Source organism: Halichondria panicea, chromosome 1 (genome assembly GCF_963675165.1).
Source record: "Halichondria panicea chromosome 1, odHalPani1.1, whole genome shotgun sequence".
In the NCBI taxonomy this organism is placed as follows: Eukaryota; Metazoa; Porifera; class Demospongiae; order Suberitida; family Halichondriidae; genus Halichondria; species Halichondria panicea.
Window position 1 is genome coordinate 1,441,097 of NC_087377.1, and position 15,027 is coordinate 1,456,123.

The 15,027-nt window shown below is 40.1% G+C and overlaps 1 protein-coding gene and 3 long non-coding RNA genes across 8 annotated transcripts in view; all 4 read right to left on the reverse strand.

Annotated features, from left to right (window-relative positions):
- The window catches only part of LOC135350196 (uncharacterized), a gene marked incomplete in the record, with an annotated part of 231,127 nt that overhangs the window by 54,186 nt on the left and 161,914 nt on the right, over nt 1-15,027 (reverse strand).
- LOC135333231 (uncharacterized) lies at nt 419-8,805 on the reverse strand. 2 transcript variants are annotated; one of them, XR_010393784.1, is made up of 7 exons: nt 8,529-8,805; nt 3,978-4,094; nt 3,558-3,830; nt 1,293-3,254; nt 952-1,156; nt 779-897; nt 419-720 (listed from the first exon to the last, which is right to left on the reverse strand). It is a non-coding gene; the product is annotated as an uncharacterized LOC135333231 (long non-coding RNA). The 2 variants fall into 2 exon arrangements; XR_010393783.1 differs by lacking the exon at nt 8,529-8,805 and having other exon boundaries at nt 3,978-4,282.
- LOC135332917 (uncharacterized) lies at nt 5,521-7,853 on the reverse strand. 4 transcript variants are annotated; one of them, XR_010393688.1, is made up of 5 exons: nt 7,678-7,850; nt 7,544-7,584; nt 7,311-7,473; nt 6,989-7,109; nt 5,521-5,765 (listed from the first exon to the last, which is right to left on the reverse strand). It is a non-coding gene; the product is annotated as an uncharacterized LOC135332917 (long non-coding RNA). The 4 variants fall into 4 exon arrangements; XR_010393687.1 differs by having other exon boundaries at nt 7,311-7,584; nt 7,678-7,853; XR_010393685.1 differs by having other exon boundaries at nt 7,544-7,848.
- Nucleotides 13,042-14,979, reverse strand: LOC135333547 (uncharacterized). Its single transcript, XR_010393972.1, has 3 exons — nt 14,761-14,979; nt 14,409-14,558; nt 13,042-13,842 (listed from the first exon to the last, which is right to left on the reverse strand). It is a non-coding gene; the product is annotated as an uncharacterized LOC135333547 (long non-coding RNA).

A 15,027-nucleotide genomic window follows, 5' to 3' on the forward strand; every position in this document is an offset into this window, starting at 1 on the left:
CAGCTCTGCAATGTTGGATCTACCTGTAAGACAATCGATGTTGTTGCATAGCTATCGCCATATTTGCAATTTCGTGCTTACTTTCTTAGTCAAATTTCAGGACAAAAAAGTATAAAACACACAATTTCAGTGCAAAGACAACAATTCATATCTTCCTCCTATGTTTTCCTATATATACATAGAAGATGTAAATTGTTGTGGGAATGCTCTAATAGCATCACTGGCTCAGCTCTCAAGCAATGTGGAATCACAGATAGAAGTCAAGAGAGAAACTGTTGTATCATGGTGGAATCACAATAGCAGTTTCCTTTTTTTTTTTTATAAAAGAGCAGATTCACAGAGGCTGACTTTGTTTTCAAATTGGGATTGTGGGTGGAGCTAAATCTACACATAGGGGAGGCGCTGCAATCAAAATAAATTTGGTAAAGGTCGACACAGTAACACTTAAAAGTGTCTTTTCATTTTCATTACACCAACCATTGTAAAATTAATGTTCAATAATGTTTGTATGTTCATTATCATAATTATTGTTCAGTTTGCAGTGCTCTTGCACACCAGAGAGAGAGAGAGAGAGTCCTCCCTCCATGCAGAGAGATAGTCCTCCCTCCATGCAGAGAGAGAGTCCTCCCTCCATGCAGTGTGACAGCCAGCACCGTCGCGAGTATGTGGCACTGCATCGCTGGCCCCCCACCCATCCGCCCATGGGACCATCTGGGATATCTGTAGCAAATGGTTGTGATATCTCAAATTGAATACAGTTAAGACAGCAATAACCAACCTAGAGGCTGTCCCAGTCCAGGTTATTAGAAGGTAGTCTGGCCACGAGACTAATTAGTTACATCCAGGTGGTTAGAATTTGCTATCCAATGGAGATTCTCATGTAAGAGTTGCTGTTGCCTACAGGGACAAAGCATCGTGTACATACATGTAGGGTATCATACGCACACCCACCTAACATGAGGGTGTGGCCATCATGTGGGTGTGGCCACAGTTGTAGTAGGTGTGGTCTGACCACTCCCCCTCCAGAGAACCAGTAGATCGAGTTCATTTTTCATTTACAGTATGACAAACGAAAAGGAAATGAAAAATGATGGGGCGCCCCAAAAGTATGATTGTGATGAGTTATGTATGATGGTTCATTGCAGCAGCTATATAGCTGTGGGTACAAGGGAGAGGGGTTAGCAACATGCATCATATATACACAAAGGGACAATAAGAAGTTAGCAACTGCTGCCTCCTACAGATCAAGACACACAGCTATCTATAAGGAAGGACAGATTACATGCACTCACTCGTGGTTGAGGAGGAGGACATTGTTGCTTATTCCATCAGTGTTTGTGGGATTTGGTGATGTACATCAGTAGATATATGTTCCATGCTTGACTTCAGTATGTGACGTGGTGGATACTCCCTCCAGTGCAGTAGGTCCCCCGGAGCCAGAACCATGTAGTGTGAAGGGTAGGGTTAGGACACATACGTAGTACTACCTCATACATGGAATTACACTACACAAGGCTTGAACTGTATAATTATATATAAAAGCTTATAATTATTTAGAATTAATTATCAGACCACCACAACCGATACGTAGATGTCACCAGCAGTCCCTCTACTGTCAGATGTAATATGGAGTTTTTTCTCTATATAGAAATTCCGCCAGTTGTCATCCAGAGCTAGAACCATGTAGTGGGAGAAATAGATTATTAGGGGGTACATGCATGCATGGGGTTAGGTACTCATGTCATGTAACACACAAGGCTTGTTACTGTATAAGGCTCAAATAAGAATAATTGTCAGACCATAACCGATATAATTATGTAGATTCTTGATAGTGAAATGCCAGTGTGTCGAATAAAAACGAGTTCTTTCTAGAGATTCTGCCAGTTGGTCCCCAAGAGCCAGCTAGAACTCTATAATGCATGTATGACACCAGGGGTAGAGGTTAGGACACAGAGCACACACATGTACACAAGGCTTGCTACGTAACTAGCTGTGTATAAGGCTCAATATTATTTTAAACTTGTTAGACCACAACCGATATGTAGATTCTTGTTTGAAATGCTGTCGATCCAGTGTCGGATATAAACGAGTCTTTTATAGAAGTTCCGCCAGTTGTGTCATCCAGAGCTAGAACCATGTAGTGGGAGAAATAGATTATTAGAGGGTACATGCATGCATGGGGTTAGGTACTCATGTCATGTAACACACAAGGCTTGTTACTGTATAAGGCTCAAATAAGAATAATTATTATTTAGAATAATTGTCAGACCACCACAAGCGACATGTAGATTCTTGATAGTGAAATGCCACAAGTAGTTCTTCCAGCGTGTCGAATAAACGAGTCTTTCTAGAAATTCTGCCGGTTGGTCCTCCAGAGCTAGAACCATGTAGTGGGAGAATTTGGTTAGAATAGGATTATAGGAAGTATACTATAGGTACGTCTGAAGCACACAATACATGCAGCTGGTGAGTGGTTCTACAGGGATGCAAGGTTTGAAAGAGACAGACTATAGTAAAGCAGTTGGTTGTTGGGTATAGGACACATCAGTAGTAATCATACATGTACGAATATACACAAGGCTTGATAGAATGGTGTAAGGCTCAATATATTAATCGTTAGACCACAACCGATATATAGGTTCTCGATATGCTGCCAGTATCCAGTGTGTCGGACATAAAAGAGTCTTTTCTATACAAATTCCGCCAGTTGGTCCCCTCCAGAGCAAGAACCATGTAGTGTAAGAAATAGATTAGGACTCATCAATACAGTACCAGGAGTGCCTGATAGTACTCATACATGCTAATATACCAGGCTTGCTTGATAACTATCTAATGCCAAACTACAACCCATAATTATAATAATCATGTAGATTCTTGAAATGTCACCATCTGCAGTGCAGTGTGTCAGATCTGCCAGTTGGTCCCCCAGAGCAAGAACTATGCAGTGCGAGAAATAGATTATTAGGGGGTAGACATTAGTATAGACACGATTAAAGGCTTGATATACAGTACGTATAAGGCTCGTCATAACTATCAGACCACAACCAGTCTGTGCGTGAGTACCACCATCTGCAGTGTTGATAGCCAGTGTCAGTGTCAGTGATGTTAGTAGAAATGTTCCAGACTTGACTTCATAAGTAGTGGATAGACTTCAGTACTTCATATAGTTCAGATAGACTTCATTAGTTCACAATAGTTCAGTAGTGGATAGACTTGACTTCAATATTCCACCCAGTGGTCTCGTGTTGTCAGATCTGTAGAAATAAATCAGCATGTATTATTGAAAAGTTGCACAAGACAGCTCACACACACACACACACACACACACACACACACACACACACACACACACACACACACACACACACACACACACACACACACACACACACACACACACACACACACACACACACACACACACACACACACACACACACACACACACACACACACACACACACACACACACACACACACACACACACACACACACACACACACGTGCATGACTAGACACACGTGCATGGCTAGCTCACTGCGTAGCCAATTCTCACCATTTAATTAGTCAGTGCTCAAGAGCAGATACTGCCGTTTGTTGTGATATACTGCTGTCACAAAAATGAATAAAGATACTGACTACTGTGAGGGGCCCCTCTCTAACAGAATAATGTCTGATATAAATGAGATGACTGCTGAGTGCTTTTTGTTGTTGTTGATCGTTCGGTTTCGAATTTCGTGTTGTGATGAACACTATCTATTTGTGGCTGGGCGTATATAAGAATCGAATCGAATAAGAGCAATTATTGAGCTTTTGTGGACATTTGCAGCTGTGAGAACAAGACAACACGAGGGTTAGCAATAATACATGACCAAGCAACAGCTCTAAACTATTACTGTGTACTGTAAAACATTATTTGGTGACTCCTTGATCCTATAGCTAGCACAGACAGACACAGACACACACAGACACACACCTGCAAGGTTTAGAGGTGGAGTAGCACTTCTTGAGATGTAGAGACATGTTGAAGAGATCACTTCACTTATGTAGAGACTCAGAGATGATGGACAGTCACATTGATACTGCAAACTTGCTGCAAATGTGAGGTTCAGCTTCTGCTTCAGCATTTATATAAATTAGTGCGGATGCGCCATAGATGTATAGGGGTGTGGCTAAATTCTAGGGGAGGGGCTGCGAAGGTGCGCATCAAATAGAATTAGTAAACAAATCTGTTCGAAAACTGTTGGCCGGTGTCATAAAATTTTGGGCCCCCCGGCCTAGAATTTTAAAACTTTGGATCCCCGGGCCTAAAATGTTAACAGTTTAGGCCCCCCAGGGGGTCCAAACTGTTAACATTCTAGGCCCCCCTCTTCTCAGCTATCCTTTTCTGCACGATAGAACAAAGTCAAAGAGATAATTATTATAATATGGTAAGGTTAGCTCTATTAGTTGACAAAGCATCAAAGAGACGCATGCATGCAAAGACTCTGTATCAAAGTAGCAAAAATGTTTGCATTATTATTCTATCATGGAATTCAAAGTGAAGGAAGATTTACCTTTCAAGTTACTCATGCTTTACCTATAAGAGTTAAATGCTTTGATGCAGCTTGGATCTGCCTGTAAGACAATCAATGTTGTTGCATAGCTATCGCCATATTTGCAACTTCGTGCTTGCTTACTTTCTTAGTCAAATTTCAGGACAAAAAAATATAAAACACACAATTTCAGTGCAAAGACAACAATTCATATCTTCCTCCATGTTACATAGAAGATGTAAATTGTTGTGGGGATGCTCCAATAGCATCACTGGCTCAGCTCTCAAGTAATGTGGAATCACAGATAGAAGTCAAGAGAGAAACTGTTGTATCATGGTGGAATCACAATAGCAGTTTCCTTTCGGGACAAGGGTAATAATTATTGGAAAGTCCGGACCAATTCGGGACAGTTGGCACCTATGTGCTTCGTGCTGCATGAGGCCTGATTCATAGAATGACATGGTTCAGTGTGATGGCTGTGAGACCAGTGGTATACTACTGTACATGCATGAAACGTGTGTGTGTGTGAGGATCGAGAGCTGCATTCAGTAACTGGCACTGCATAAACTGTGAAGACCATAGAAGACTGTATTGGTGTATTTTGAGAATGCACTGTCACATAATGTTACCGCTGTTGCGCTGGGGGCCTAAAATGTTAAAATTCTAGGCCCGGGGGGGCCCAATCTCATGGGGCCTAAAATTTTATGACACCGGTACCGCCAAAATGTTAATAATATCCGCTGCTTAAGTATTGCAACACTCTTGCGACCGTATAGTTAACCGAATAGCCGCGGTTGACGCTTTGAAGCGTCAATACGTGAATAGCTGGTAGCCGCGGTTGACGCTTTGAAGCGTCAACCGCACATTACTCTACTCTTAATTAATTTGTGGTGAGCTACAACCTTCCAGAGCTCCACAGCTTTGCAAGGCTTCTCTCGAAGGTCAACAGAAGCCGTACTGAGTCCGATCACCATAGGTTAGCAATCAAAAATTTGCTGAAATTTTCATGTGAAATTTGTATTTCAATATCAATCTCAAAAGTGAACATACATTATAATAAATACAATTACAATTAATTCTATGGTACAACAATGACTAAGAGGCCTCTGTACACAGGGGATGAGGTACTCCTAGGTATCCTGGATAGTAGTCACAGTGAGTAGACCTTCTCAGACCCATATGATGGTGGTGGTTCCATGGCAGATAGCAGTGACGATAGTTTCACAGACCTGCATGAGGAAGAAGGAGTATTACCAACCAAGCAGACCACCTCTAGAATCAATTGTTCTTACACACAGTAGAACATAACCTCCTCAGAGACAAACACCAGCCAACAAGCCAGCCATAAAGAAATTGAATTTTAAATGTACCTTTGTTTGGGGTGGTGCCTAAAAGATCAAAAGATTATCATGCAATCAATACACACACTAAATTGAATAATAACATTCAGCCACATAATTATAATTGAATTGCTATAATAGACAGCAGACTAAAAATTAGGAATGTACAGGCACTAACTCACAAGCCAACAAACCTAAAAAAGTCTATTGAGAATGGCCATACACAAAGTACAGTACATCTCATACAAGGGTGCCAAATAATTATGAATCATGCAACCTTAGACATAATTATGTATAGGCTCCCACAAGCAAACTGACATGCAATGGAACTCATAGGCACATATAAAGCAATTGTGATCCTACAACAAACTGGGAGTTCATAAAAAGATTCAACTTTGGACACAGAAGAATTACAATGCATATCACAGGCAAACACACAAGCCAACTAATCACACAAGCCAACTAATGACAAATTATGACCTAATCCTAGCTGGGGAGCATAACACAACCAACAAGCCTATTATGTTGGGAAGAAAATGTCCTTACACAAGTAAACAGTACACTCATAAGCCCAACAGCCTTTGCTTTCCCCTGAAAAGGTCAGAACATTATTATGCAATCAACCTCTGTACAAGTCATGTACAGTGAGCCTAATAGTAGTGAGCCTAATTGATTAGTAGCCTAATTGAATTGTAACCTTGGAAGCAAGCAGAAACTTCACACAAGCCTAGGCACAAGAATTAACTTTTGGCAGCACTGATAATGTAAATTGTTAGCAACATAAAGTATCATGCCACAGGCACACACAGGGGGCACACACGCACGCACGGGCGGGCACGCACACACACACACACACACACACACACACACACGCACACACGCGGGCACCAATAGTGAGTACACATGCAGCTATTAACAGAATACATTGTGGATGAGACCAACAGATAGCTAAGCATAACACCTTTACATTGCAACACTGCTGAGCGTACATATTATAGGCTTCTGTATTTTAAACTCGGGCTTCAACACACTGCTGGTGCAAGTATAGTTTACAAGCTACGTAGGTAAGCGTATAGTATTATCAGCTAAAAACATACGCACACAAAGCTTACCTCTAAAGTAATCTCTCGCTCTGTCCTTGGCTGGTTGACTCTTCGACTGTTCAGATAGAACTACAAGGTAGCTTGAAGAGAACTGTTACTGTTACTAAGGGGTGCATCTTTCTTTGCCACACTGAAACAAATAAATTGAATATCAAACAATGTACACTACACTCTAAAAACAGGCTCTAAACTAACTCAGCTTCTACACCAGTATACTTTACACACTCATAAGCTATCTAGGCAAGTGCATAAGCATATTAAATCAGCTCAGAGGCTTCTGAAGGCTTATACTAGCTACATAATCCTTGCTATATACGCACACAAAGCTTACCTCTGAAGTGATCCCTTGCTCTGGCCCTTGGCTGGTTGACTGTTTCGTTGGAAACCAGGAGATCCTGACACAGTAACTACTGTAGACTACTTTAGTAAGAAGTTGAATAAAGAAAACTGTCACTGTTTCCAAGTTATGCATCTTTCTTTGCTAGAGGCAAATGCTGAAAAAGAGAAAATAATTTGAATATCAAACGTTGTCGACTACACTCTAAAAACAGGCTCTAAACTCACAAAGCTACTCTTCCAGTATATTTCACACACTCAGAGGCTATCTAGGTAGGTGGACAAGCATATTAAATCAGCTCAAAAGGCTTCTAAAGGCTGAACTAGGAAAATGATGATCGCTATACACACACAGAGCTTACTTGTGAAATGATCCTTCGCTGGGGCCTTGGCTGGTATACTCCTCCGTTCAAAACTTAGAGATCCTGGCAGAGTAGCTATTCTAGACTAGTTTGCAACAAAGTTGCCTGCAGAAAACTACTACTACTTCTTAGCTACGCATCTTTCTTTGCTAAGAGCTGATAATGAAAGTAATTTAAAATTAATTAGATTTTGGTTCCACGGTGGGCGGTACTACGTATGAAATCATAACCGCGGCTATTCGGTTAATGGACAAAATGTAAGCTTTAAAGCACCAGAAAACACATGGATAGGAGAATATAAAACCAGTTATGGTAGGTAGGATTTGAAGGATACCCTTGCTGGCATACATAGAAGGGATAATGATGAGACAACAGGCAGGCTTTAATCAATTACCTCAGTAGATAGCAAACACATTAAAATCGAGACAGCAATCAAAATCCATGGCGTATGCAATTGCCACGCCAATTTTTGTAACTTATTATCAATTGAAAACAACGTTGTCATGTATACTATGCATATCGTATAGTGGGTAATCATAACGGCGAGTAAAAATATTTGTTATTTTTGTGGGGAATCTTCATGGCCTACACGAAATTTTCACCTACGAAAACGTAGGTATGCTTATACAGTAACGCATACTATACTCGCGAAAATCACCATTTCCCATTCAGTGAAACGAATCTCACGAACATTTACCCACTATGATTATATGGTAGTAAGACTTTTGCTCAGAAGTAGAGATACAAAAACCTGTTCACATTTCTTAAGCTCAGATGGCACCAATGCAAAACTGTGAAAATACTTTCAATGTAAGTACAACCAGAAGTCTCGAGGTCAGCTGCGCGTTTACCTCCTCAAGAGAAGGCCACACACAGATTGAAGCCAGTACAAGAGCACTGACTTACACTTGTACCTCTGCTTCAGAGCAAAATGAGCAAAAATAAAATTGCTTCTCCTCCAAACACTTCAAGCTTTTTAAACTAGTCCGCCAATTCTTAATTTCATGAAAACATTCTCCCTTAGGTATTACAATAGAGATATAATAATACAGTCCTACACTTTGCCCACTTTATGTGTTACCTCATTGAAATCAATTTAGCATTATTATAAATTAGGTATGGGCAAAGTGTAGTATCTGTTGTAATTTGTTTCACCTTATAATTATCACGGAGCTCAGACAATGGAAGATACCAGACTTGAGTTTCATTCTGATTTCTGTCACAGATCTTGATCCTTTGATATCGTAGAAACGGAACTTGCACGCATGCAGCAGTAATTCAGTCTGCAGATGTGATGCATGTGTAGTCAGGGGGAATCAAAGTGATAAGAACACATGCATGTTCAATGCTGTTAACAAGGTGCAACAGAGAATTTCCTAACAGCAAAACCACAATAGATAATGATTTCTTAAGCCTAAACTTGCACCAAGCAAGAGTACTCAACAAAACAGCCCCTATAAAGGCCACCTCTGTATAATGACCAAAACATTGCTCCACAAATGTGTTCAGTGCAAGCATTCTTCATGCAGATAATCTTGTACAGCTAAGGTCCTAGACTTCATCACATAATTGTTCAATGGTTTAGGTATCCTGACAATCCCTTTATGGGTGTTACAAATGTTCACAGTGTTTATAATTCATGATTTACTGGTTTTCAGGTACACTTTTGGTTAGAGTAATAACTTTTGAAAAATTAATAGCTTAGCTTTCAAATTTCTGTAGTAAGTTTACAGATAAATGGGCTACATTTTGATACCAAGAACATCCTATATGCTTATTCCATTGCTGAGATAACACTGAAAAGCTACATAATTTACTATTTTCTACTGTTTTGATGACATCGCAGCTGCAAACCACAAACCAGTGATGCTTTAATCAACCACAAACGTAATTAAAAGTGGGCGGACAGTTATTGTACGCCCACTTACATTACATGTTAATTTGAGTGTCATTGATTTGTGGTTAGCAGCTTGTGATGTCATCAAAACAGTAGAAAATAGTAGAATATGTAGTTTTTCAGTGATATTCAACAATGGAATAAGCATAGAGGATGTTCTTGGTATCAAAATGTAGCCCATTTATTTGTAAACTTACCAGAGAACTTTTAACGCTAAGCTATAAAATTTTCAGAAGATATTACTCTAACCAAAAGTGTACCTAAAAACCGGTAAATGATGAATTATAGACACTGTGAGCATATGTAAGACCCATAAAGGGATGGTCAGGATACCTAAACCATTAATCTATTGTGTGATAAAAGTCCAAGACCTTAGCTGTTTAAGGTTAGTGTTTTATTACTCTAACCGGTTACCCACTATAACAATTTGCTGTTGTTCTATTAATCACCACAAACCCACCACCTTATGTTTCAATGGAAACATTTTTGATACGTTGTAGTTCAGTCATTCATCTACACACGGGTATCAACACCATTTCTTAGAAATGCTCCAATCAAAAGATATTTACATTTAAGTACAACTACTCACACATTTGTGGTAATCTACTCTCTAGACTAAATGAACTGTACATACTATAAGCTTTTCAACACTGCTATCACAGGTTTGGTTTGGCCCTAACGATATACTACATGGTACTCTTCTTTTGCAAGTGAAAGTCTGCAATCCACTGTGTGTATGGATGTGATGACTGAGAGGTGTAATGACTAGGACAGAATAGGTGTGGCTTAGTAGATTAGATGATAGATTAGGCATGGGTTCGATTCCCTTGGGGGACTTTTCTTACATTTTTTTAATAATTTCTCTAATACTACATACTTCCTCTCAAGTCATAGAATCAAGTTGGGGCATCGCCCGCTTTCACGGAAACCAGGCAACAACATTAATTTTTTTGTAGAAGTGGCCAAAATAGTTCAACTAACACTAAAAGTATTTTGATCATATCTAACAATCTAATAGTGGTTTTGCTGTGGCATGCACTCTGTTGCAAGTCACTGTATACATTTCCCACTCTGCACAAAACCCACAAGTGTGTGACTGAGGCAAAACAGTTGGTAAACCACAGACATAAGACACTGCCTACTTCTCACAACATGAGTAACAACTGTAGCTAGAGAATAAAGGACTGCAAGCCTCTCTGTACCAGCTATCCTCTCTGTACCAGCAATTCAAGCCTCTCTGCACCAGATACCCTTGATATTGTAAGCAATTCCTATACTAGGTTTGTGAGCTACTACTACTAGTCACACAGACTGAATGTCTGGAGCTATAAGAGAGAAACTGTCTCCTCAGCGTCGGGGCAAGGTACTTTAGATAGTTCTATATAGTTTTTTTACATGTATACTGGAAAATACCCTCTAGACCTACTTTGAGTGTAACCAGTAATATATTCCCCATACATGCACCCAGCAATACTATGTTCACCTGATGGGATGTTGTGGGGGGGGGGGGGGGCTGCATGGGGTAACTGGATTAAGACTCTCATGCAGGGGGGTGGAGTCTTGTACACCCTTGCAGCTGGAAGGCCTGGGAGAGAAAAAAAGGATGAAATGTGAAGACATCTGCAGAACAACAATTAACGTTGTTAGCATGCATGATTGCTGAATACACTGTATATAGTTTATACAATTAATTTTAATTATACTGAATATAAATGTTTCCTCACTAGTGTAGCGCCTCCATGATTATGCAGCCAGTCAGTGACATCAATCTCGCTCGCTGGTTTGTGTTGTCACTAAGAGTTGAGACATCTGCAAAACAGCAAAACAGGCAATAATTGTTAGCTGGTTGCAGAATACAGACTGCAGAATTATTAATGCACAGAATAATATTATTGTGACAATGACCTAACAGCAAAACTCATGCTTGCGCTTACTAGTTATACATATATACAACTATAGGATTTTATTATACACAGCAATCCACTTACCATCAGTTGCTTGGGTGGTTGGAAAGACACTATTTTCCTCTGGTGAGTTTCTTCATCCTCCACGAGGAGGTTGCGCAATCAGTAGATCTACGCATGTGCAGAAATAGTGAGCCCCACCCCCCTTCTTGTTTTTGCACACATGGACTGTTTCCCATGTTTAATATAGCTATGGCAGCTAGCTGTGGGCCTCAAGGATCCCACTTCTGTACAAGCCAACTCCTGGAAGGAGGAGTAGGTATAATGTTTGCATTCCCAAGTTTATGTTCATTTTTTATTCTGGTTCTCAATAACATTGCTGCTGAATTATTAGCAAGAGCGGGTGCATGTGATACACAACTGTTACAAGACTAATAGTTGATGGTTTCAAATGTTCAAGACTATGGACTTCAGAGAACTGATCTCTCGTTCCCTCGTGACATCCCAGCAGCTGGCTATCTTGTTAACTGCGACTTCTCTTTAGTTTACCTGAGAGAGAGAGAGAGAGAGAGAGAGAGGTTATCATGCAAACAATGTAGGAGGAGGGTCTAATGTGTATAATAATCAATTTTCAGTTAATAAAGGTATTGACTAAATATTGACCAGGTGCATGTTTCCTTTACCATTCAATCAATGGGTATCCCAACTCTTTGAAATCGGATGTTCGTAGTACAACCTAAAATTTAGCTATAAAATTCTGAAAAGTACATGCACCCATTTATACTGAATAATTATATAGCCCAAGCTATGGACAATTTGGGCCTGACCGATCTAAAAACACCATTATTGGACGTTCCAAACAAATATACTGTGTTTGGTCCTGCTTGGTCTAAATACAGTTACCATAAGACCTCAATTTAATTAAAGTGACACTTTTAAATTGGAGGTAGGTACACCTAGTACCAAGAATAGAGAGAGTATCGAACGTAGGCATACTGTGTATCGAAAGTAGATGTCATCACCCACACTTGGATTGTCAAATTTCCCCGTATGTCCCGAGGGGGGGGGGGTAGTGGGGCAACACCAGAGGAGGTCTGACATGCGTGCACGAATCACTATATAGTTCAGTGCATTGTGGTCACGTGATATGTCCAGGCCAAATGCACTAGCACTTGTAGTGATTCCTGCACGCATGTCGGACCTCCCCGACCTCTGGGGCAACACATTGATGATAGGTGCACTACAACAAAGGGAGCTAGAGAGCTAGTCTATAGATAGAGTATCTGGGTCCACTCAATAAGACATGACACTACTCACCCTAGCATTGTCCAGCTCCCTCTGCAGACTAGCCACCATATCCACCAGCAGCAGCACTTAGTCAGGATGCCTTGAGACAGTCACTCTCTGGCTAGCTCTCTCTCTTCACTGCTTGTAGCCTTGTGTGCATGGAGCCATCTCTGTTAGAAACTGGGATCTATATACTGAGCTATATATACTGTTTCAATGCTGCCTAGCTGTGAAGCTCTTAGTCTAGTCAGAGTCCAGTCTACGGTAGCTATACAGTCGAATGGCCAAGGCAAAATTTACCTCACGAACCGGAAGTACTTCCTGTTGTCTATCTGGATCTGCGGTTTCAAGCTCAATTTCTGCACTAACTTTAGCTCAGTGTAACTTTTTATTCCTTGCATGTATACAATATATATTTGCATCTTCTTTATTGTTATTGCATCCTCTTCATAACAATATGTATATCACAATTTTAACACAGAGTCTTGCTTTACAACGAGAGCTTTTTGTGCAGCCACCAAATCTTGCGGTTTTGACCTACCTGCACATTAGCCGATGTAAAAAACGGTTCCGCACTCCCTCCCAGCTCCAAAGTTTGCATATCAATAGTTTAAAGGCTGATGCCGAATATTTCCAAAAAACTGGACTGTTCTACTGGATATTCATTACGGTAGAGCATGTCAAAGTGGGCGTACTTCACACACCAACCACATGGTGTTACTAGTTGAGCCACTTGTCTGAGTTCTGGCAAGGTATAAAGACAATGCACATACATCAACAAACTTATATCATCTATTCTACAACACACTAAATTAATAGAATGATCATGAAATTGCTAGAAGAAAGTTACGTCATGTAAGTTCAGCAGTACATTCAGGCCGATATGCACCGATTGTGCAAACAATGCATGCATGTGCTCTCTCTGTGTAAGAAAACTAGAGAGACCTCTCCAAATTTTTCCACCCCAAATCCTGGAAGTGCTGCAGCAACTCCAAGCTGCTGAGTCGTTTCTCGATATACAACCTGAAAACTATAGTTGCTTGCTTTGTAGGAAGAATGTTATATATAGCGTCTCACCTATAGATGCATGGAGAAAGAATAAGGTATTGTCAAACTGTTATAATTCATTGTACAATATTTATTCAAATTACAGCACCACAAAATTAGTAGCTATGATTTTCTAGTGGCTCATAATTTGCACAAAATAGAATTCTAGTTTTTTGGTGCTTACTAATAGTCTAAGAGTGGCGCTTAACGTCAAGTAATGGAAGCTGTTCACTGTATAACCACCTTGATTTCAGGCCGCGTTTTTAAGCGCCAGTAATACAAGCACCCATTCTGGAATTGTATTACAGCACTCAATCGCAATTATTATTTGAACTAGGCACTTCTATTTAGGGTGGTGCTGTATTAAAATTAGCACAATTTCCTCCAATTTATGCTACTCTTTTTTAATGGTATACTATAATTAAAACAGTCGATCATTACTACACGCAATGGTACAGGCACGCACATACAACACACCGATTGCATATTCGTAACTACAGAAATAGGTGTACTGTGGCCAACATTTCCTAAATACCAACACTGAATTTAAAGACGCCATATCAATAATCTCTAGTTACAAACACTGTTGCACTAACCTGCCTGTTGAAGCTCTAGCAACAGAGCATGAAGATACTGACAGAGCAGCAATGAGAGTGAGAGTGATGAACAGTCGACTCACATGTCGAAATGAGCAACAGTGATGTCATTGAAGTTCAACGAACTCATGTACGACATCTTTGGATACTCTAAAGGTGAAGATTTTACAGCACAGGAGTCAGTTTCATAAACTGGGACATAAACTATAGCACTAGACTGACTAGTCTTTTCATATTAGGTCTATTTATACACTGTACATACTGAAAACCACACGACACTTTCAAGTAGCATAAAATCTAAACGAACAATGGGAACAGCTAGATAGCTATTTAAAACATACAGTAGACCTACCTGAACAACATTAGCCAGCTCTACAGTTGTGATCAGATGCAGAACCAAAGTTACAGAAGCAGAAGAAAAGGCACCTTAACATACTTGTTCCATGAACTGGCTTGTAGCTTTGCTCCAGGACAATCATACCCCTCCAACTTGGTATCAATCGGTAGCTAATTTATTATAAGATGATACTCTTCAAGTTTCTACAGTCATTTCCTATCATGTGACTATTGAGTGCTGAGACAAGCCCTCCAAAGTCAGAGTCTGTTTTTTGTTTACTCC